This window comes from Marmota flaviventris, chromosome 17 (genome assembly GCF_047511675.1).
Source record: "Marmota flaviventris isolate mMarFla1 chromosome 17, mMarFla1.hap1, whole genome shotgun sequence".
Classification (NCBI taxonomy): Eukaryota; Metazoa; Chordata; class Mammalia; order Rodentia; family Sciuridae; genus Marmota; species Marmota flaviventris.
The window spans coordinates 55,647,150-55,669,571 of NC_092514.1; the positions used below are offsets into that span (position 1 = coordinate 55,647,150).

Sequence of the window (22,422 nt, forward strand, 5' to 3'; positions counted from 1 at the left end):
CAGAAAGAGCAGGCAGAAGCAGGATAAAAGGGACACCAGGGATGACAAAAAGATGATATGCTCATGATCTGGAGCTCAAATTGAAAGAAATGTAATAGAAAAAAAATAATAATAAGCCATCATGCTGGCCCGCCCTGGTACAGAGCAGAAATCCCTCTACATCCATTCATTTCCCTCCCTGACAGGCTGCTTCCCAAGGCATACACACACACACACAGGTAGGATGGCTTCCAACCTCGTGACCAAGAAATGATCAACAGCCCATGCTCTGAACTTTCTCTCACTTCTTCAAGCGCAGCAAGCTGCTCTCCAACTCAGGCCCGCCCCGCAGTGTTTTCTCTGCATGCTCCTGTCTTCCAGTTGGCAGTCCATCTGCCCACTTAACTCTCTCTTTGCCTTCGTATCTCAGTTTAAATATCACATCGTTTCCCCAGGAGCCTTCTTCCATCTCCCCGACACCATCCTAGGTCAGAGCTGACTGTAACGTGGTGTTACAGATCCTTGAACTTACAGCTCCAAGAAATGGCTAGTATTTCCTTCACAGCAACAATCATGGTTGAAATGTACCGTTGAAAACAAAGGCTGTGAGTTGGTCTTCCCGGTGGGCATCCTAGATTTTCCAGATGGTAGCTGTGTGTGATGTCATACAGATTATATCACCTCTCTGAACTTCAGTCTTATCATCTGGAAAACAGGAATAGCGATAGCTCCCACTTCAATGCATCTTAAGATTCACACAAGACCTGAAGCCCTGACGCATAGTTAAGGGTCCTGTTCATTAAATGTTAGTTACCACCACCGTCATGATCCTTGTGATCTGTGATTATGTATTTGAGTCATGATTGCCTTTTATTTCTATCAAACTGAAATCTCTATTAGGAAAAGAACAATGAGGGCTTATTCTAGCATAGTCGTGCGTCTGCCTTATGGTAAGAGTTCAATTAACAGTTGGATGAATGGATTTACACAGCTAGTTCTTCAATGCAAGATGGTTATCTTATAATATCCCTTTGCTGGGATGTGTCTGGCCACACAGCGTCTGGTCTCCTGTGTTGGATACTGCAGACCCGACTTAGAGCAAACCTCGAGTCATGGTTGTTTTCATGTGTTCTGGCTACTATAGCAAAATGCCTGAGTGCCTTGCAAACAACAGAAATGTATCTTCTCACCATTCTAGAGGCTGGGGACTGGAGTCTGCACCTGCAGACTGAGGCTCTGGTGAGAACCCTCTTCCTCGGCCATGTTCCCAGTTAGACCTCAAGTGACAGAGGGCTGTGGGATCTCTTTTATAAGGTCCGAGTCCAAAGCCTAATCACCGTCCAAAGGCACCGCCTTCTAACACCGTCTCCTTGCAGGGGAGGACTTCAGTATATGAGCTGGTATGAACAAGCATCCAGAGCACAGCAAAAGCTGCCGGCCTGTGCCTGCTGACCTCTGTGCAGCTTCCACTCCCATCAGTCCTCCCTCTTGGAATTCTTTTCAGTTCAGGTAACTTTTGCATCAGAATGGACTCTTCTGGTCTCATTTGCAGAGCTCTCCTTACACCTCTAATGGGTGGCGGTTTGGGTTCTAGAATGTTCATTCCAGGCAGGAGAGTCCAAAGGAGAGGGATGTGCAGAGTAGAAAGAACATGGAAGAAACATGGAAATGGATAAGCCACTCCTCGTGATGGACGCTGTGATTCTAAGACAGGAATCAGGAGCTCACTGGATTGCTCCCAGAACCTGTTGGGAGGCTCTGAGCACAGGCAGGGCTCCTTCACGCCCTGGGTGCTGCAGTGCTGCCCTGGGCACGTGGCCTTCCTTCTTCCTTCTGCACAGAGCCAAGCAGCGCTCTAGCCCCTCAGGGTCTTCCAGGCAGGCCCCGTTTGCATGCAGGTGCTCACCCCAGCATCTGTGACAGTGCTGAGGCTCCGTTCAGTTTCCTGCCCAAATGGCAGGGAAGGGTGGAGCAGAAGAAAAACAGACCCCCGGGGGGCCACCAGGCTAAGCCATGCCTGTCATAGACTAAAAACAGCAAATTACAATTTCAGAAGATTATAAGTCAATGCCCAAAGAATAGCAAGATGGGAAAGCTACAAGTGACCCTGGAAGGAGGATTCAGGAAGAGATTGCAAACACAACAGAACAAATCAAACAGCATGAGGTCACCTCACAGAGGAACAAACAGACATGGGTCTCAAATAATACTGAAGACATCTAGCCTCTTCAGATAATAGCATAATGAGATTAGTATCAAGCTCTGAGTCACCAAGTAAAACTTAAATTAAGCTTAGCCTCTTATCTTTTGGGTTCCGATAAAATTATAAGAAATTTAGGAAATAATTTTAACAGTACTTTAATATAAGTGAGATTTGGAGCTGGAATAGATGTATGTATTCAATTTAATTTTATTGAGTACCTAATATGTACAATGAGTAGGCAGGATTCTAGACATTGGGAATGTAAAAGGAAGTAAAAGAGGTCAAATTCCCTGGTCTACTAGAACTTAAATTCTAGTGGACTAGAATGACCTCTAAAATTTCTCTCAAAAGTCAGGTAAAAACGGATGCAGTGGTGCACACCTGTAATCCCAGTGGCTGAACAGGCTGAGGCAGGAGGATCAGGAGTTCAAAGCCAGCCTCAGCAACAGCAAGGCACTAAGCAACTCAGTGAGACTCTGTCTCTAAATAAAATACAAAATAAATAGGGCTGGGGATGTGGCTCAATTATCGAGTGCCCCAGATTTCATCCCTGGTACCTCCCCCCAACCTCCGGCCAAAAAAAGAGCCAGGTACATAGATTTCTTTGGATCATACACTTCATTATCCGTCTGCAGTCATCAGAACATATTTAAGTCTAAGCTGAACCATTTGGAAATCAGTCCAGGTGTTCTTCCCTGCCTGTTGGACTAGTCACATCTTTGACAGCCACCACAGCACTCAGCTCATCTTAGAGTCCCTCACCCCTGCCCCCAATGTGAACTCAATCAATGTTGCTGCGTTAGGCTCCATGACATTTTTTTTTTTTAAAAAAAAAGGAGCTGGGGGGCAGTGGGAGATTATGTTCCACCAATTTGGATCCAGGACTAGGAAACACAGAGCCATTTGGATCGGTGGAGAGGATCCCCTGGAGGGACCAGTGCCTAGACTCAAATCTCCAGCTGACGTGGGAAAGTTACATAACTGCTCCTTCTCATTCTTTGGCACAGCAGTGCTCTAGCTACAGTGTTGGATGTCACCCTGGGCTTGGCAGAGCTGTCTCTGCTTTCAGGGTCGCCCCTCCTGCAGCTCTCAGAGGAAACGAGGACTCTGGGGCCTATTCCTCCAGCTCCAGGGATGGCTCAGCTTGAAGTCAAGGTCTCCCTTTCTTCCTAAGAGACCAGACCCTTCCCCTTTCCAGCTGGCAGAGAAACAGGCTGCCTCCGCCAGGTTTCAGAAACGACAGTCATTCGATGGCGCAAGAAGTCAGACTGTGTTTGGGTACACACTGAAAGCTCTGGGGATCCTGCTGCTTAGGAGGAGATGGGTAAGAGCCAGTGGGAGGAGAATCTCTTTGATCTCGTTTCACACCCCACCACTGACAGCTCTGAATGAGGTTATCAAATGAAGCCTTCTTACTTGACATTGAGAGTCCAGTTAGCCACTGCCTCTTAAAATTAGAGAAACCCTCCCCTCAGCAAGAGAACAAGCAAGAGTATGTGGGCAGTTCTTTCCAAGCTGGATGATTTACTAAAGCAGATATGGGGGTGCAAGGAATTTGGGGGGAACAGAAGAAGGAGCCAGTGAACTATGTAAGGACTCCTTAGCCCTGTATCTGTAATGCTGGGAATAGCAATATCCTCAGGGCAGGAGGGAGCTTGCTCTTTCCAAGGCTTTGAGCTCTTTGCCATAGATTCAGCGGGGGAACTTTCAAAGCAAGATTCCCCTCACCCCTTTCTCCACCCAGGTCCTGGGGAAGGACTTAGACTACCATCTGGGAACAGCCCAAACCCCGTGGCAATTAGCTCTCCACTTTCAGGGAGATGTGAGGCCGTCTGTTTTTTATTACTTTGCTCTTATCACATCATGCTGTTCTCTTGGGGAAGCAGTCTCATTTCCAAGAAACCTGTTTTGATTTTCCTCCCTTGCAGTCTTCCGGGCCCTTGCCTCCTCCCTCTGCCCAAGCCCTCCCTCATCATCTCACCCCTAACCCAATCCACTTCTACATCAGGCCCCTTTTCCCACCCTACAAATTTGGAAGTAAGCTGCAAAAGGACCCTAAGTAATACCAGACCTAGGAAATAAAAAGATGAGAGTTTGATCAGAGAAGGCAAAATATTATTCTCCGGCCTTGGTCATTTCCAGGTTGCTGCCTTCTTGCTTGTGTGGTTAATGGGACCATGGACCTCAGTCCATTTTGTGGTCCTAAAGCTTGGCAACTTGGTGGAAGTGGCCCCAGCTTGTTTGCAGGTAGGACTCCTTATAAGAATCCTAGAGGCCCAGTCTGAAAGGCAGAAAGAGTAAGATATGTGTTAGAGCCCAGCTGCCACCCTCCAACACCATCTCCCTCAGAACTCAGGGGTGGTATGGAAGGCAAGCATCCTCCATTGTTCCAGAAGTTTCCAAAGGACCTGGAAGGTTCTTGGCCAATGAGGACCAGATGTCGGCTGCTGCTCACGCTGGTGCCATTCAATGGGATTGGGGAACCCCCTTGTGCCTCTCTATAAGTTCCTATCACTTGCACTTTCTCCGGTTTTTACTTCCTTCTTCCCCAAAAACACACACCTTTTTCTGTTTTCCCCATCTTTTCAAGATCCCTCTTCCCCAATGGGACAAACAACTTCAACCAGAGACCACTGAGGTGTCCCTGCTCCAAGGCTTCAGAGATCACCTCAATTCCAATAGCTCCTATGCCCCAACCTGTGGAAAACCAATGTCTCCACATTTTCGGTGAATTCTTCAAGAGGCAGATCATTTGAGTGAACGCAGGATCTCAACACCTAATTCCCCTGAGTGAGCTAACAGTGTCTATCTTGCTAATTCTTTTTATATCAGTATCATCCAGATAAGAACCTGATCACTTCCTCGGTTTAAAAAAAAACAATTCACAGCAGGTGCCTCTGTGTGCGTGGATGGAGAGGTTTAGAGCAACTTCAGATCACAGGTAGCTATCCCTTTTATGAAGCAATCAAACCACACTTTGAGATTTTTCATAGACTCCATGACCCTCTGGGGCCCTAGCCTCTCCTCCTCTCAATGTCCCTGTTCCTCATCTCTCCTCTTCACCACCTTCTTGTGGGACAGATCATTGTAATCACAAAAGAGCCAGTCATTTCTTTAAACAGGTCTATCTTCCTTAGAAAGTTGTGGTAGGATTTTTTAATTTTTATTTTTTATTCTAAATTGACAAATTATAGTTGTATATATATTTATGAAGCACAATTTTATTTTAGAGTTTAATCATAAAAATATTTGTAAACATTTAGATAAGCAGAGAATGTTATATCATTTTAAGATGTAACAGATTTAAATAAGATATAACAAATGTTAAAATGTTGTCAGTTTTGCTCCAGGTCTCTCTCTCCCACTCTCTCCCTCCCTTCTACCCCCCCAGAAATAATTTTTTTTAGTACTAGGGATTGAAAGATTGAACCCATGGAGCACTTTACCACTGAACCACATTCCCAGCCCTTTTTATTTATTTTGAGATAGCATCTTGCTATGTTGCTTAGGGCCTTACTAAGTTGCTGAAGCTGGCTTTGAACTTGCAATCCTCATGCCTCAGCCTCCCAGATCTCTGGGATTATAGGTGTGCACCACCACGCTTGGCTAAATAAAACTCTTTATACAGCTAAATCCCGGGCCCATCCCTTTCCTTCCCTCTTCCCTTCCTTAGGGTTGTTGTATCATCCTCATGCATGGTTTTGCACTTTGGTTACATACAAAGATTTCCATAAACAGTATACAGTATTGCTTGAGGAGTTTAAAAATGTCTGTCTAATATTTGCAGCAGATGCTAGGAATGAGCTTATAAACCACAGCAACACTGTCTTACTCTGGTTCCCATCTCTTACCATTTCATCCCTGGGCCCATCAATTGGAAGACACTTAACAAATACTCTGAATGAATTGCATAAGAAAATAATATCCACTAAGTCATTGATAATCAAAGTATACCAAGTTCAGAAGTAATCCAAATAAGCGGGTATTCTGTATATGTCTTACAAAATGTTTTGGCCTAAAAATCTTCCATGACAACAAATAACTCTTCCAACATGGGTACCTTCTTTCCTAGAGGAAGGGAGCTTCACAAATGCCTCACTAAAGCCACTTCTATCCAAGGACACAATGTGTCCCCCTTCACGTGGCTCTCCACATGACCCTGATTTCAGTGAGATCACCTGGGACTTGCATTCTTAGTCCTCACCCTCTCTTTCCCAAAACCGCTGACGTCATGGATGAGCTCAGCCTCTTCTACCACCCTCAGTTCATCCCCTCCAATACCAAAAAGGGAACCTGATATCACTATGTTGGGAGCAGCCAAAATCCCAGCTGTCACTTCGTGGCATGGTGGAGTTCACCTCCCTAAGGCGTTATGACTCTGCCAAATTGTGAAGGAGCAAATTAGAGACGCCAGTTCAACCAGGCTGAAACTCCCTATAAAACAGAAACTCCACCCAGAATGATGGTGCTAGAAATCACTGCAATCTCCTTCACAGCTCTGACCTTCAGTAGAGGGGTCACCTAATTTATCACCCAGACTCTAAAGCTTGAAAGTGAAGATGGTGCTATTCATAATTAGGCCAGGTTAACAGGATGTAATAGTAATTAGTATTACAGAATTAGTATCACAGAATTAGTAATCCTATGTAAAAAGCCAAGTATGATGTCTCTTCTTAGAAGATGCCTCAAGTGACATTCAGACCTTCAGGGAATGACGCCCTCCATCCCTCTCCCAGTATTGATCTGACAATGAATGAGTCCATTCTCTTACAGAGCCTGTGAAGACCTAACCCTCATATAGTTAAGTTTCTCCACTGGAATGAAAGTAGTGCCAATCCTTTCCTCATAGCCCTCTGAAAATTTGCAGGGAAATGACAACAAATGTCAGACCCATGTAAATCAGAAGAGAAAGAAAATATCACCAGGGGATCAGCACTGTAGCTCTGAAACAGGGCCCATTTGGCATCGTACTAGTGTTTATTGGGTGACCATACAGCTCCAAGAATGGGAATGTGGGCTTCAGGATAGACGAACTGGGATTTCCAGCACTCTTCATATAACCTTAGACAAGTTACTTCTCTAAACCTCAGTTTATCCATCTATAAAACCGGGGTAAGGATGATATCAATCAATCTCCTGGGTTAGTTAGACATTTTCAGTAAGACAAGGAATTTAAAACCCCAGGGACAGAACTCAGTGTGTTTCAGTACCTAGCAAATATCTCCATTGGTATTCATACTATCGAAATCATCATTGTATTTTTTTCATCATTAGCTCTTCCCACTCCCGTATACATACTCTCTCTCTCTCTCTCTCTCTCTCTGATCAAACTGGCTATATTTTTTTTCCAAAAAATAAAAAATGCTTTTTCTTTATCACTTCTATATTTTTGCTCCTGCTCTGTTTGCTCCCTGGAATTCTTGTATCTTCCCTCTCTATTTTTATCTTCTTGGCTCAGCATGGCGGCATCTTACCCCCTTTCAAAGGCCCACTTCAACTGCTCCACCCTCCAGGGAGTCTTCTAAAAGGTGAGTTTTTTATCCCTCAATCTGTTGTTTTCTTATCATTTCCACTTTGTGTTTCAAGGGATTCGCATATTTCTAGTACACTATAAATTCTTCAAGGACACATACTACATCTGATCAAGATTTCTCTTCCCCACAGAGCTTATAATACACTTGCAAATGGTGCTCAGGAAATATTTCTCTTTTTTTTCCATTTTTTATTGGTTTTATTTTTTAAATACACAACAGCGGAATGCATCACAATTCTTATTACACATATAGAACAATTTTTCATATCTCTGTTTGTATATAAAGTATGTTCACATCAATTCATGTCTTCATACATGTACTTTGGATAATGATGTCCATCACATTCCTCCATCTTGACCACAGTAAAGTTTAGAACACAGGGATTACCAGCTGAACTCAAGTAAGACCTAGGATTCACTGACAACTTATCAGCTAAAACAAATTATTTAACCTCTTCAAATCTTGATGTTCCCCTCCCAAAATGGCACCAGCAAGATGAGGACTATTGTTCTATCTAGACTTGAACCATTGATAAACATTTAGAAGACAATGCCCTTCCATTGGATTTTTTAGTTTAGTCAGTGTTGCAATCAACTTTATCTTCTGTGATGCACTTTTGGAAAGATGCATATCTACTCCCATAATGTTAAAAGATAACAGCATTTAAGGAGAGCTCCATTAATGTCTCTATTCATGGCAGAGAGGTTCGTATCGTTCCTCTTCTAGTTACAGCACGAATCTCCAAAGCTTAAGTCCCTTGCCCAAGACCACACAACTGCATTGCACTCACAGTGTGTGTCGTGGAAAACATGCTCTTAACTAGTGCAGATGTCTTCGTCCCTACCCTCAGGGAATTCCCACTCTGGTGGGAAAACAAACGTTAAACAAAGCAGACGAAGAATAAACTGCACATCTATAACATCCACGAAAGAATTCTGTACTAAGGTGAAGCACCGACACAGGACATGGAGAATGCAAGTGCCACCCGGCTGGGCAATAGGCAGCAAGTAACAGACTTGGGCAGATGGGTGATGGGAAGGGGCGAGTAGGAGGCGGAGGGTTTGGGCCAGGCCTGCGCACTGTATGCCTCCAGGGGGCGCTGGTGAGCGCCACGGGGCCCGGTGGAACTGCGCACTTGGAGGCCTCAGAGCCACTGGCCTGGAGGAGGGGCTGGAGGCTTTTGCAGACACGAAGACCACACGGTGATTGCCATAGTGTATTGTCATAGGGTATCGTCAGTCGTGTGTGTGTGTGTGTGTGTGTGTGTGTGTGAGAGAGAGAGAGAGAGAGAGATCCCGCGAGCCCCACTGTGTCTGAAAAATCCCATGTGACCTTTTTTCTTTTTAATTAATCCTTCCCCACGTGCTCTTCTGTGCTCCTTTCTTCATCAGGAACTCGGGGGCCCAGTCCTTTTGGCCTCCAATGTGGGGAAGCAAGGAGTATCTGAGCTTTGGAGAGGGCAGGTCTCCTGGGCACACGGCAGCTCTCAGTATCATTGTGTTGAATGAATGGATGAATACGAAATGTTTCCCCTCTCAGCTGTGTGTGTGTTTGGTACTGTTAATCAAACTCAGGGGTGCTTTACCAAAAGCCCTTAATTTTTTAATTTTTTTGTTTTAAGACAGGGTCCTGCTACATTACTTCACGCCTTGCTGAATTGCTAAGGCTGGCCTTGAATTTGAGATCCTCCTGCTTCAGCCTCCAGAGAGACTGGTATTACAGACATGGACCAGCAGGCCTGGCTCTCAACTGTCTTCTCTGGGGGTAGACCACTTTCTCTCTCTCTAGGTTGGAATGTTGCCTGGGACAGAAAACAAAACATTTTGGTGAAAGGAAAAGAAGGATTTTGAAGTTTTATTTTTCATCACTTTTTACAGATAAAAAGTTACTTTGGCTGGGCAGGTGGTGCTCACATGTAATCCCAGCGGCTCAGGAAGCTGAGGCAGGAGGAGTGGGAGGTCAAAGCCAGCCTTAGCAAAAGTGAGGAGCTAAGCAAGTCAGTGAGATCCTGTCTGTAAATAAAATACAAAATAGGGCTGGGGATGTGGCTCAGTGGTTGAATGCTCCTGAGTTCAATCCCTGGTACCATCCTCCCTGCAAAAAAAGTTACTTTGGTTCTGTTCCTGGGGGTGTGGCTCAGTGGTAAAGTGTGCTTTCACCATGCTGGAAGGACTGGCTTTGAGTCCCAGCACCCAAAAAACCAAACCAAAAAAGTTACTTTGTTGTCTTAGGGCCCCCACCAAAGTGTGTAATTAGGATGGAATTAGGTCAAGGCCTAGAAAATTATAGAACATTTCAGGGGAGGAGGAGGGGGGGGGGGAGGGGGAGGAGGAGGAGTCTGGGGTTTGGCTCAGTGGTAGAGCACTTGCCTAGCACATGTGAGGCACTGGATTTGATTCTCAACACCACATATAAATAAATGAAATAAAGGCCCAATGATAACTAAAGAATATTTTTAAAAAATTAACTATAAAAAATTAAAATTAGAGCTGGGTGAGGTGGTGCACACTTGTAATCCCAGCAGCTCAGGAGACTAAGGCAGGATGTTTGCAAGTTCAAAACCAGCCTCAGCAATTTAGTGAGGCCTTAAGCAATTTTGCAAGACCTTGTCTCTAAATAAAATATTGATTGATTGATTTATTGATACCAGGGGTTGAACCCAGGGGCTCCTAACCACATCCCCAGCCCTTTTAATATTTTTTATTTAGAGGCAGGGTCTCATTAAGTTGCTGAGGCTGTTTTTGAACTCATGATCCTCTTGTCTCAACCTCTGGAGCTGTTGGGATTACAGGCATGGACCACCATGACTGACATTGAAATAAAATATTTTTAAAAAGGGCTGAGGATGTGGCTCAGTGGTTAAGTGCCCCTGGGTTTAATCCAAACCAAACAAAATTAAAATTAGGGCCAGGCACGGTGGTGCATGCCTATAATCCCAGCAATTCCAGAAGTCAAGGCTGAAGGATCAAAAGTTCAAGGCCAACCTCAGAAACTTGGCAAGACTCTGTCTCAAAATGAAAAGAGCTGGGGATGTAGCTCAGTGGTTAAGTGTTAGTCTAGCATGCTCACAGCTCTATGTTCAGCCCCCAATACCTCAAAAAAATTATTAGAAAAAAATTGCATCAGAAAATTGTCCTTGGGGGCTGGGGTTGTGGCTCAGTAGTAGAGCACTTGCCTAGCATGTGTGAGGCACTGGGTTTGGTTCTCAGCACCATGTATAAATAAATAAAATAAAGATCCATTGAAAACTGAAAAAAATTTTTTTAAAATTTGTCCTTAATATGATCTGTGAGTGAAGTTTCTGAATTAATCATGTTTGTACCCCCAGAATTGAGCTCTGCTAAGAACATGGGGGTCCTTGACTCCACAGGATTTCCTTTAATCTTCACTGCCACATAAAGAAGGATGGAGGCCTTGCCCCTGTTTTACAGGAGAGGAAGTATGTTCAGAAATATGAGGAGCTAGATAGGTGCGGTTGGCACACACCTATAATCCCAGTGGCTCAGGGGGCTGAGGCTGGAGGATCGCAAGTTCAAGGCCAGCCTCAGCAACTAAGTGAGGCTCTAAGCAAACTAGTGAGACTCTGTCTCTAAATAAAAAAATAATAATAAAAAAAAGGGTTGGGGATGTGGTTCAGTGGTTAAGCACCCCTTGATTCAATTTCTAGTTAGAAGAAGGAGAAAGAGAGAGGGAAAGGGAGGGGAAGGAGGAGGAGGAGGAGAGCAGCAGCAAGCAAGCCAATGAGCTGTTTGGGCAGTGCCCCTGCCTCATCATGCCCTTGCACCCTTCCAGGGACTGAGCCACTTCTGCCCCAAAGATGGGTGCTCAGACCCAGTGCTATGCCTGGCCCAGAGTGCAGAGCAAAATGAGTGGGGTGGGAACTGCAAGCAGCTGGCTCCATCTGCCTGGAGCCCAGGCTTTTCCCCCTCCACAGAGGGCCTAGGAGATCTGGGATTAGGAAGCAACACCATTTAGGGAGAGAAGCTCAGAGGCCCTGAGACAGGTGGGAGGCGGGAGCCGCAGAGAAGTAGAGAATATAGAAGCTCTGGGCCCTCCCAGGGTTCTGGAGTTGGGGGTCCCACTCCCCTGCCTGGGGATGTCCTTGAAGGGCACACTCACCAGCTTCGATGCTTTCCACCTCCACTACCATAATTAGCCTTTCTCCTCATACCCATCTCTCTTGCCTACCCAGGCAGGACCAAGCCTCTCTGGGACCTATTCTGTCGCTCCTCTGCCCTTCCTGGGATCCTGCTGTGCCTTCCCTTGGAAGCTGAAGGGTGCCTCCTGGCCTCCAACCCAAATGTGGGCACAGGGTCGGTGCTCAGTCTTGGGGATCTCAGCAGGGGCTGAATGTTTCCATCCTCTAGTGGCTTCTCTCTATTCTCCCTGCTTCCTTTGGTCTGGGCTGTGGGAGGAGAAAGCAAGTCTAGCAAGGGCCCAGGTACCAGGAGATACAGGTGCCAGCCTAGGGGAGGGGTAACTTCTTTGGCTTTTCTTCTCCCCAGAGAGGCCCCCAGAATACAGAACTTGGATAGGCAGGGTCACATGAGAGCAGGCCATGTTTTTAGAGATATGTCTCTGCTCTCAAGGGCCTTGGTCTGTTTCTACCAAACACAATAGTGGGAGATGGCACAGGGGGCTGGGGCTGTCTGTGCACAGTGACAACAGAGGCTGAGTTTAAGGAAGCCCTCTCTCAGGCAGGCTGTATCTGTCCATAAACACAGTCTGCTCCATGCCTCAGGACAGAGAAGGGACAGAGACGAGTCCCTCTGGGGCTTCTGGGCAATCCCCTCTCCCGAGCATTCTCTTCCAGTATTTCCACGATGAGCTGGCAGTGTTCTGTAAACTCTAGTATGCAGTGAAGGACAAATGTCCTGTCACCACTGTGCCTATGCACGTGTGTGTGTGATGGGCAAAGAGGGCAGGACAGTGGGTCCATACAATGCTGTGTATTAGTTGTCCTGTCTGCTAGAGTGGACAGGCCCCTCTTGTGGGGCCCCAGGTCCAGGGGCTTCTAGGATTCTTGAGTGGCTTATAGATCTGGGAGCAATCTTGAAGACTGAGGGTGCCCCTAATTCTCTGGGTCTCTTAGGGACAGTAGGGGAGTGAGTGTCCATCTTATGACTTTCTTTTGCTATACCACCATCTCCTCTTTCAGCTAATAATGGGTGGGGAGCCACGGGGACATCAACTCTTGACTCTCTCCAACTTGGGCTGTCCCAACAGGCCCTGAATCTCCCAGGACCCCTGGTGCCTAGCCAGTAAATGGCCCCAGGGTGTGCCCCACCCTCTCCTGGGTTTGTTTGTGTATAAAAGCTGAGGCTGGGGCCTGCTGCTGATGCTACACAGCTGACCTTGCTCCCTTTCTAAGATGTTGTTCTGACACAATCAGCCAGAGTACCTGTGGCCCAGTCCTAGGGAACTATACCTGGGGCTCCCCAGCAATGTGCTCAGGTAAATTCCAGATCCCTGTCCCTCTGAGGCCCTGGTCTAACTTTGGGGCAGGTGTGTAAGGCCATCCATTTCAAGCCAAAGAGAACAGTCTTCCTGCTCTTGAACTTCTTTGCAGGTAAAGAAGTGGTCACATGTCCCTAGAATTGGTTTGTTCTATAATCCTAGCTACTCAGGAGGCTGATGCAGGACGATTACAAGTTTGAGACCAACCTAGGCAACTTGGCAAGATCCTGTCTCAAAAGAAAAAATAAAAAAGGCTGGAGATGTAACTCAGCAGTAAAACACTTGCTTAGTATGTGGGTGGCTGGGGTGGGGAGTTCAATCCCCAGAAGGGGAAAAAAAATGCCACTGGAATTTTGTAGGTCCTGGGGCACCCCAAACACACTGGCTCCTCAGAATGTTTTTCTCAGGCATTTGCTGGGTATCAGGGAAGCCTTGGGGTTGCAAACCTAAGTATTTAATGGCAGCTGTTTAGTGCAACATCTGGGATCAACATGGATGTCTTTACAGGAAGCTGTGTGTTCCCTGGAGGGAAGGGCTGGCAATAGAGAGCCATCAGGGGCAGGGTGGAAAGCTGGCAGTGCTCTCCTCTCCTTGGCAGGGAGCCTTTGCCCTTGCCCTCCTGGAAGCAGGAATAACTGCCCAAGATCCCCAGTGGGCACATCCCCTGCCCCACGTTTCAGTATGTGCTCTGTGCAGCCCCCTTGGCAGCCATGAAGCAGCAGGAGGATTGCCTCACCTACCTGGACCAGGGTGTGCTGGCCAGGGGAAGGGAAGGGGCAGAAAGCTCAGAATGGGCTGGAGGGCATAGGTATCACTCTACCCCTCAGAGTGGGACTCACGCATCCTCTTCATCTCCCCCAGGCCAGCCCTATGAGGTGCGGATGCTCTATAATCCCAAACTGGGTGAGCTGCTCCGTGCCTCCTGCTGTTCAAGGTAGGCAACGCCCTGCCCAGAACTGGCAAAGGCTGGGTATGACTGTCTCTCCAGACAGGAAGCCAGTGCCATCACTGTGATGTTGTTGAGTGGAACCCCCTGGAGTCTTTTATTTAATTTGACCCTTAAAATGGTTCAGTGGTGGGCAGAAATTGTTGAGGAAACACGCACAGAGAGGTTGAGTAGTTTCTAAAGGACACAGAGCCAGAAAGTAACCAAGCTGACATTTAGAAATACATTTACACAGTGTTATTCACACACAACGAGCTTTTCTCACCAAATGATCAATTTAGCCCACATCCTATGTTCTGAGCTAGGGATTCGGCAGCTTCCTTCCCCAGGAGGCCTGCCTTCTATTAAGATAAACAAGAAATTACAGGAATCATATGCAACAGCAAACAGAAATACATTCTGCAAGGCAAGGGGTAGAGTAAGGAAGGGTGGGAAAGTAGTACCTCTCCCATTTTATAGACAAGGAAGCAGAGACTCAGGGTCTCTAGGGACCTTTTCAGTTTCCCAGTTGTCTGGAGATTTGAGGTCCCAATGTCTCCTGGCAATGAAAGTGGGAAGGCTGGTCTACCCAGGCGAGAGGGCCTGTTCCTGAAGGCCCTGGCACTCTGTCACCCGTGGACCTCACCCTCCCGTGACCACAGAGTATGGTGCATGTGTTCCACGATGAGCGCCTGCAGTACACACAGCAGCAACAACTGGGTGAATGACGGTGGAGCCAGACTGGGGACCACATCCTGGACACTGGTGAGGAGGGAGGGGCCAGGGGCTCTATGAGTCCGCTTACTGGTTTGGCCTGCGCCTCTCCTGCTGTCAACCACTGTGCATCACAGATGTGCCACTCTCTGTGAGAGTGATAGAACCAAGTGTGGCCATCCCAACTTGGACCCAACCAGGAGGGCTTCTCTCTTTCTGCAGGTGATCCTGAAGCTGGGCTGGGAGGAGGCTGGAGGTGAGATGGGAGTGGTGGCAGTGGGAAAAGAAAGTGAGCTTGGGTGGAGGTGAGAGGACAATAAGAATTAATTACTGCCATAAAGTGCTTGGAAGAAAATGTGTGTTGAGGTCATGGGTAGGCTGGCTAGGGGGGCCGAGTTCATGAATGGGTGGGGAGAACAACCACATTGCAAGCCCTGACCAGACTCTGTAAGGTACTTGAATGCCAGGACTAGGAAGTTTGCTTCCCCTCCTATAATCATGGATATCACCGGAGGATTTTGAACAAGGGAAAGAACCTAATGAAATAAGGATTTAAGAGTAGCCACTGGTTGAGAATGTAAAGTCGCTGGGGTGATTGACAGGGGACCCTCACGGTTAGGGTGGAAGTCCTGGAATTACCACACTTTCTTCCCTACCCTAAGTTCACTGCATCAGTACTGAGTTCACACCTCAGAAGAAAGGTGGAGAGAAAGGTGTCCCTTTCTACCTCTAGATAAACATCTTCAAGCCCAGTGACAAGGCATCTGTAGAGCACCTGAATTTGGCTGGCTGCCTCACCAAGGTGTTCAAGGTTTGGGCAGCCCTGGCTCTGCCTTGCTGTGGACTTTCAGCATTCCAAGCCTTTGTTTTGGGACTCTTCTCCTTTTCTATACAGAGAGGGATGGGATTTGTGGTGAGCAGGGAAAGAAGGGGTCTCTGAAGCTTCTGTATCACCCTTCTGGAACCCAAAGGAGCTGACTAGAAACTGAAAACTGACCAGGAGAAGATTGTGAAACAACCCCCGCCTGAGAGACAACTCTCGGAGCCCGCAAGAGCATGGTCTTCTTGGAGGTGTGTGCTGGGTGGCAAGAGTGGGAATACAGTGGGGCTATTGAAGCCTCAAGGGCCGCAACTGCTCCAGGACTCCACAGCCATGGGATTTGTTTCCTAAGGGACAGCCTCTGCCCTGGGTGCTGCTCAAGATTTCCAGGAGCTGAAGCCTCCAGACCACCCATCCATGGCAAATCCCACGGGGAGCATCTGGATGGCTACCTGTGACTAGCTTTTCCCAAGATAGGCTGTGGTTGACTTTTTTCTTTTGCTGAAGCACAGTCAACTTGCTGGGACCTCCCTATAGGGTAGGAGCCAAGTCTGATCCTAGGCAGGCCCCAGCACCTTTTTTATACTGGGTATGAACCCAGGGCCTCAAATGTTAGGCAAGTGCTCTTCATCTGAGCTACACTCCCAGCTCCCCCCCTCCTTTTTTTAAAATTTTGAAACAGGGTCTTGCTAAGTTGATGAGGATGGCCTCAAACTTGTGATCCTCCTGTCTCAACCTTGTCAGCTCTCAATAGACACCTGGAGGGAGGTGAGAAAATGGCTGCTACTGCCTTTGGAGTTCCAGACTGACCTTGCTGTTTGTGTGCCCACAGTATTTGCCCCGGCCAGAATTTACTGCAGCCACCTCTCAGTCCTCTCACTCTGACCTCTGCCAAGTCCCAAAAGCTCCTGTCCTCAAATAGGATGTGCATGTGTCAGCCCCTTCAGGTGAGAGTTAAGAAAAATACCCCTTGGCTCAGGCATGAGGGAAGGGCAGGGCTTGGGGTACAACTGATGCTTGATGAGGAGTGAGGGGCAGCACTGGCAAGCTCTGCCTTCTAGGACAGGCCTCATGGGACACTTGGCCATGCTACTCCACACAACCCCTGAACCTCTGCTCCTCACAGGTACTGTTTTTCACCATCATTCACCTTGGGATTCAGCTCAGTTGAGGTGAGTCCTTTCTATCACCCAACCATGGTCCCAAAGCCCTCTTGAAGCCTCCTCTCTCTCCAGAACAGGGTAACTCTGTCCCCTGGTGGCCTCACTTGGTATGGCCACAGATTATAATTGACCAGCTAGGACCTGGCAGGAGCCTCTCAGATTTGTGAGCCCTCAGGGGAAGGACTGATTCCCCTCCACCTTGTTTTCAGCCCCCAGTCTCTGGGTATCACCTGGGAGCCCTCTTTATGTCTCAGGAACTGAACCCTGGCACCTCCATTTCAGATACACAGCTGGTTGCATGGGCACTGGTGAGGTTGCATCTGGAAGGGACTGAGTGTGGGACACTCAGGCAGAAGGCCTTTGTCTTGACTTGCTGTGTCCTTCAACTAACCTTTATTGAAGACAGAATGTTTCCTGGCACTGTGCTAGGCTTCCTTTGCATATAATAGCCCAAATAATTTATAAACTACCTCTTGAATAGAGAGCCTAGAGAGGTTAAATTACTTGTCCAAAAATACACAGCTAGCAAGTGGCAGAACTTGGATTTGAAGTCTGATTACTGTCTGGGCCTACTAGGACTTTTTGTAGACTAATGGACTGTGTCTCTCACTTCCCACACCTGATCCCAGGCCTCATTTCTTCAATATGGCCTATTGGACCCTGCAGGCACTGATCTGTTGAAGCTTATCTGCCAGGACCTTACTCAGATCTGCGTGCCTTCTGATGGGATCTGCCTTTTCAATCTTAGAGACAGGTGCTGGATACTGACAACCACTGGTCAAAAAGTTAGGTTTTAAGGGGGCTGGGGTTGTGACTCAGTGGTAGAGCACTTGCCTCGTATATGTGAAGAGCTGGGTTTGATCTTCAGCACCACACAAAAATAAACAAAACAGTTAAAAAAATTTAAAAAAAAAAGTTAGGCTTTAGGACTGGGAGTATTGCTCACTGGTGTAGTACATGCTTAGCGTGTGCAAGGCCATGGGTTCAATGCCCCTCCTCAACCAACAGGTAGGCTCCTGGGACCTTCTTCTTATGGCCATCCCACTAGCAACACTCCTTTTCTGAGGACAGAAATGAGGTCTTCTAAATTTTTCTCTCCTTATACCCAGTGTCAGCATTCATGTTCTGAAGAACTGCTTAGTGACTTCCTTCCCTAGGGACCTGGGAGGTGGCTGGGTTCTTCCTCAAATTGGGGGCTAGAAGTGGGAATTAAGTTCAGGACAAAGGGCTAATAGTTTTCCTGGCCCAGGCCCATCCATCACCAGACAACTTTATCTGTGGCTCAGGAGCCTCTAGGCAAGAGAATGAGGTTCCTAAGAACCCTGATTAGGTAGGTGAGGTTCTAGTCTTTCCAGCTGTGGCTGTATGAAACATCTCTGGTCTCTCCCAACATCCCTTGGCATTCCCCTGCCTCCCATGACCAGATTAGTTCTCTCTCCTCACGGAATGTCTCCCTGGGTTTATTCTACCATGTTCTACTCCTACCCCATTTGATTTTTACCATTCTATTAGTATGTGGGAGTAAATCATAACCTTATGGTATCTGGCGTTTAGTCACTCCTGTTTCTTTAAACTGAGAACTCCTCTACTACATAAAGCTGTCTCCTTGGCTCTTCCTTCCTCCACGGGTAGCCATCTTCCTGTCAAGCCCAGTCCCCTCTAGGATGGTCTATGTGCCCACATCCCCAACAATCCCACTTCTGTGCTGCTTGCCCCCCAAGCTTTTAACAAGAGATCTCTCTGGATAAATCCAGTGCTGTGGAGCTGATGGGGAAGCTGGATAAGTTCTTGGCTCTCCCAGCCCTTCAGATCCACCAGGGCCCTGGGGACATTCTTATTCTCCTCAGCAACCAGGTAAAAGAGCAGGTCTCTGCCACAAGTCCCAATGTGGCCATTGTTCACTCCTCTGCCTCTCGCCCAGCTTCCTTTAATTCTTCCCTAGTTTAATCTGTTTGGTTCTAAAGATAGTGTCTTCCTTATAGGTGGTTCAGAAGCTTAAGGATGAGTCATATTTTTGTCCCTGTAGTGAAGAAAGGAAGGGGTCAAAAGGGAGAGGAGTGTCTTAGAGTGAGAAGACTGTTAAGCACATATTCTCTTAAGTGAGATCAGAGGGAGTGGTAAGGCCCCCATCTTCTCCACCCACTCCCCAACAATCATACCAGGCAGATGGGAATGTGTTTGCTGGACATAACCTGGTATCACAGCTCTGACCAGTCGCTTGTGATCTGGTCATTCAAATGCCTGCCTTACATGCTTCCTAGCTTGGCAGTGCTGCAGAAAAGGGAGGCTAGGAAGTGAATTTGAAGTGGGGTTGTTAGAACACTTAATTCATCCTGTGTCTTTAACACCTGGAAGGAGGCACATAGTCTCTAGCCTTACACTTCTTTCTGCTCAGAAGCAATAGTTGGAACCCTGGACAAGCTTCCCTTGCTCACCTTCTGAGCTGGTCAAATGAGAGGCAAAACAAAAACAAAAAAACCCCTGGCAAGGTACTTTTCGCCCTGAGCAGTGTTGACTGCTGAACATTGTTAATCTATGTTTAAAATTTTACTCACCCATCTCTTTTATTATAAAAGTTTAAAATTAAAAATTTCAAAGCAGGGCTGGGGATGTGGCTCAAGTGGTAGCGCGCTTGCCTAGCATGCATGAGGCACTGGGTTTTATTCTCAGCACCACGTAAAAATAAATAAGTGAAATAAAGGTATTGTGTCTAACTACAACTAAAAATAAATAAATAAATAAATAATAAATTTCAAAGGTATATATGTTTGGGTTAGGGATGTGGCTTGTGTCAGAGCACTTGCCTGGCATGCATGAGGCCCTGGGTTTGATCCCCAGTACTGGAAAAAATAAACAAAGGTATATGTTTAACCTGTCAATTTTCTTGGTTTAGGGTCCTTAAGGGGAAAAACCTTTTGCTTAAACTATAATTAGAGCAAGGGATATGGTCTGGGATAAAGAAAAAATAAATCCAGCTGGATTCATTCTCCTTCCAATTGGTTTAGGTAAAAACCAATACTAAAGCCTCCAGATCAGATAATTTAACATTCAAATCACTGTAATTTAGAACCATAGTTCTAGGCTGGGGATGTGGCTCAAGCGGTATCGCGCTCACCTGGCATGCGTGCGGCCCGGGTTCGATCCTCAGTACCACATACAAAAAAGATGTTGTGTCCGCCAAAAGCTAAAAAATAAATATTAAAAATTCTCTCTCTCTCTCTCTCTTAAAAAACAAACAAACCATAGTTCTAAGGATTTGGGAAATACCATAACTGTTCTCTACCACTAAGTTGTATGGGGCTGTTTTTTTTTTTTTTTTGGTACCAGGGATAGAACTCAGGGACACCTGTCCACTGAGCCACATCCCCAGCCCTATTTTGTATTTTATTTAGAGACAGGGTCTGAGTTGGTTAGTGCCTTGCCTTTGCTGAGGCTGGCTTTGAACTCATGATCCTCCTCAGTCTCTGGAGCTGCTGGGATTATAGGCCTTCACCACCCTGCCTGGCTAATCCTTTCTTTTTGATACCCAAGATGGAACCCAGGGGCACTTAACCACTGAGCCAAAACCCCACGTTTTATTTAGAGACAGGGCCTTGCTAATTTGCCTAAATCCTTGCTAAATTGCTGAGACTGGTTCTGAATTCACAATCCTTCTTCAGCCTCCTTAGCTGCTGGGATTACAGGTGGGTGCCACCAGTGCTAAGTTCAGCTCTAATCTGTTTTTGTTTTTTTTTTTTTTTAGGCCATTAAGAAATCTTTTTTATATCAGAGAAAAACATTCAGCATTTGTTTTTTTGGGATTGGCTAACTTAGCATTATCTTCTCCAACTCCATCCATTTACCTGCAAATACCATGATTTTATTCTCTTTTATTGCTGAGTAAAATTCCATTGTGTATATATGCCACATTTTCTTTATCCATTCATCTACTGAAGGGCATCTAGGTTGGTTCCACAGTTTAGCTATTGTGAATTGTTCTGCTATAAACATTGACGTGGCTGTGTCCGTGTAGTATGCTGTTTTTAAGACCCAGGAGAGGAATAGCTGGGTTAAATGGTGGTTCCATTCCCAGTTTTCTAAGGAATCTCCATACTGCTTTCCATATTGGCTGCACCAATTTGCAGTTCCACCAGCAACGTATGATGAACATCATTATCCAAAGTACATGTATGAAGACATGAATTGGTGTGAACATACTTTTTATACAGATATGAAAAATTGTGCTCTGTATGGGTTTTAAGAATTGTAATGCATTCTGCTGTCACGTATTTAAAAAATAAAATCAATTAAAAAATCTTTTCCTATATTAAAGTCATAAAATGCAATTTCTTATAGTTTGTATTTGGAATGTTGGGGATTAAACATAGGGCCTTGTGCATGCAAGGTAAGTGTTCTACCACCAACCTCACACCCCTAGTCCCTCCTATGCATATTTTTAAATTAAAACTTCAGGTTTGTTTGTGGTACTGAGGATTTAACCCAGGGGGTACTCTACCATCTATCTGCACCCCAAGCCCCTATCCCTCCCCACCAGCACCCACCCCCACTTTTTATTTTGAGACAGGATATCACTAAATTGCTGAGACTGGCCTGGAACTTTCAATTCACCTGTCTCAGTCTCTTGAGTCACTGGATTATAGGAATGAACCACCACCACAACCAGCTAAATTAATTTGCCTTTTCATGTCTATACTTCACCTGAAATTAATTTTGGGATATCCTGTCAAGTGGGGACCTATTCTTTTCCATTACAGAAAACAGAAAACCAATCTTACCTTAAATAAGTGCTTTCTTTATTTTTTGACAGGGTCTTCCTAAATTGCTGAGACTGGCTTTGAACCTGCAATCCTCCTGTCTCAGCCTCCCAAATTGCTGGGATTACAGATGTATGCCACTGTGCCCAGAGATAAATGCATTCTCAAAAGATAAATGATATTGGATTATATTTTTTTCCATCCTACTCCAAGTTTTATAGTGAAAATCTTCAAATCTACAGAACAGTGAAAACCTAATATGAACTTTGAGTAGAAGACAAGGTGTTCTCTTAAACATACATGCACAATTACTCACTGATAATTTACCTCAGTTGTGATTTACCAATCATCTTTGGTGAATCTTAAACCAGGTGGCCTCTGGACAGGATAGGAAGTGGAAAGGGAGGTCTGTTTAACCTGTACAAGGCCTAGAAAGTGCTTCCTTCAAAAAATTCAGGGCTGCCGGGTGGCGCACACCTGTAATCTCAGCAGCTTGGGAGTCTGAGGCAGGAGGACCGCAAGTTCAAAGCCAGCCTCCGCAACTTAGTGAGGCACTTAGCAACTCAGTGAGTCCCTGTCTCTAAACAATATAAGAAAGGGCTGGGAATGTGGCTCAGTGGTTGAGCACCCCTGGGTTCAATCCTCAGTATTAAAAAAAAAAAAAAAAAAAAAAATTTAGAGCTGACTCAGTTAATATGGACCTCTGCTTACATTCCTCAAAGGGCCTATGTTGGACCCAGATGGTCTCTAACTTTTATACAGGATCCACAGGGCTTTTCAAGAGTCTTCCATGTCACTGGCACAGTGGTACATGCCTATAATCCCAGCAACTCAGGGGGATGAGGCAGGAGGCCGCCAAGTTTGAGGTCAGTC

General features: G+C 46.1%; 1 long non-coding RNA gene across 1 annotated transcript; it reads left to right on the forward strand.

Moving 5' to 3' along the window:
* The first annotated feature begins 15,422 nt into the window (after positions 1-15,422).
* Positions 15,423-16,805, forward strand: LOC114081684 (uncharacterized). Its single transcript, XR_003580841.2, has 3 exons — positions 15,423-15,883; positions 16,465-16,579; positions 16,759-16,805. It is a non-coding gene; the product is annotated as an uncharacterized lncRNA (long non-coding RNA).
* Positions 16,806-22,422: the final 5,617 nt, after the last annotated feature.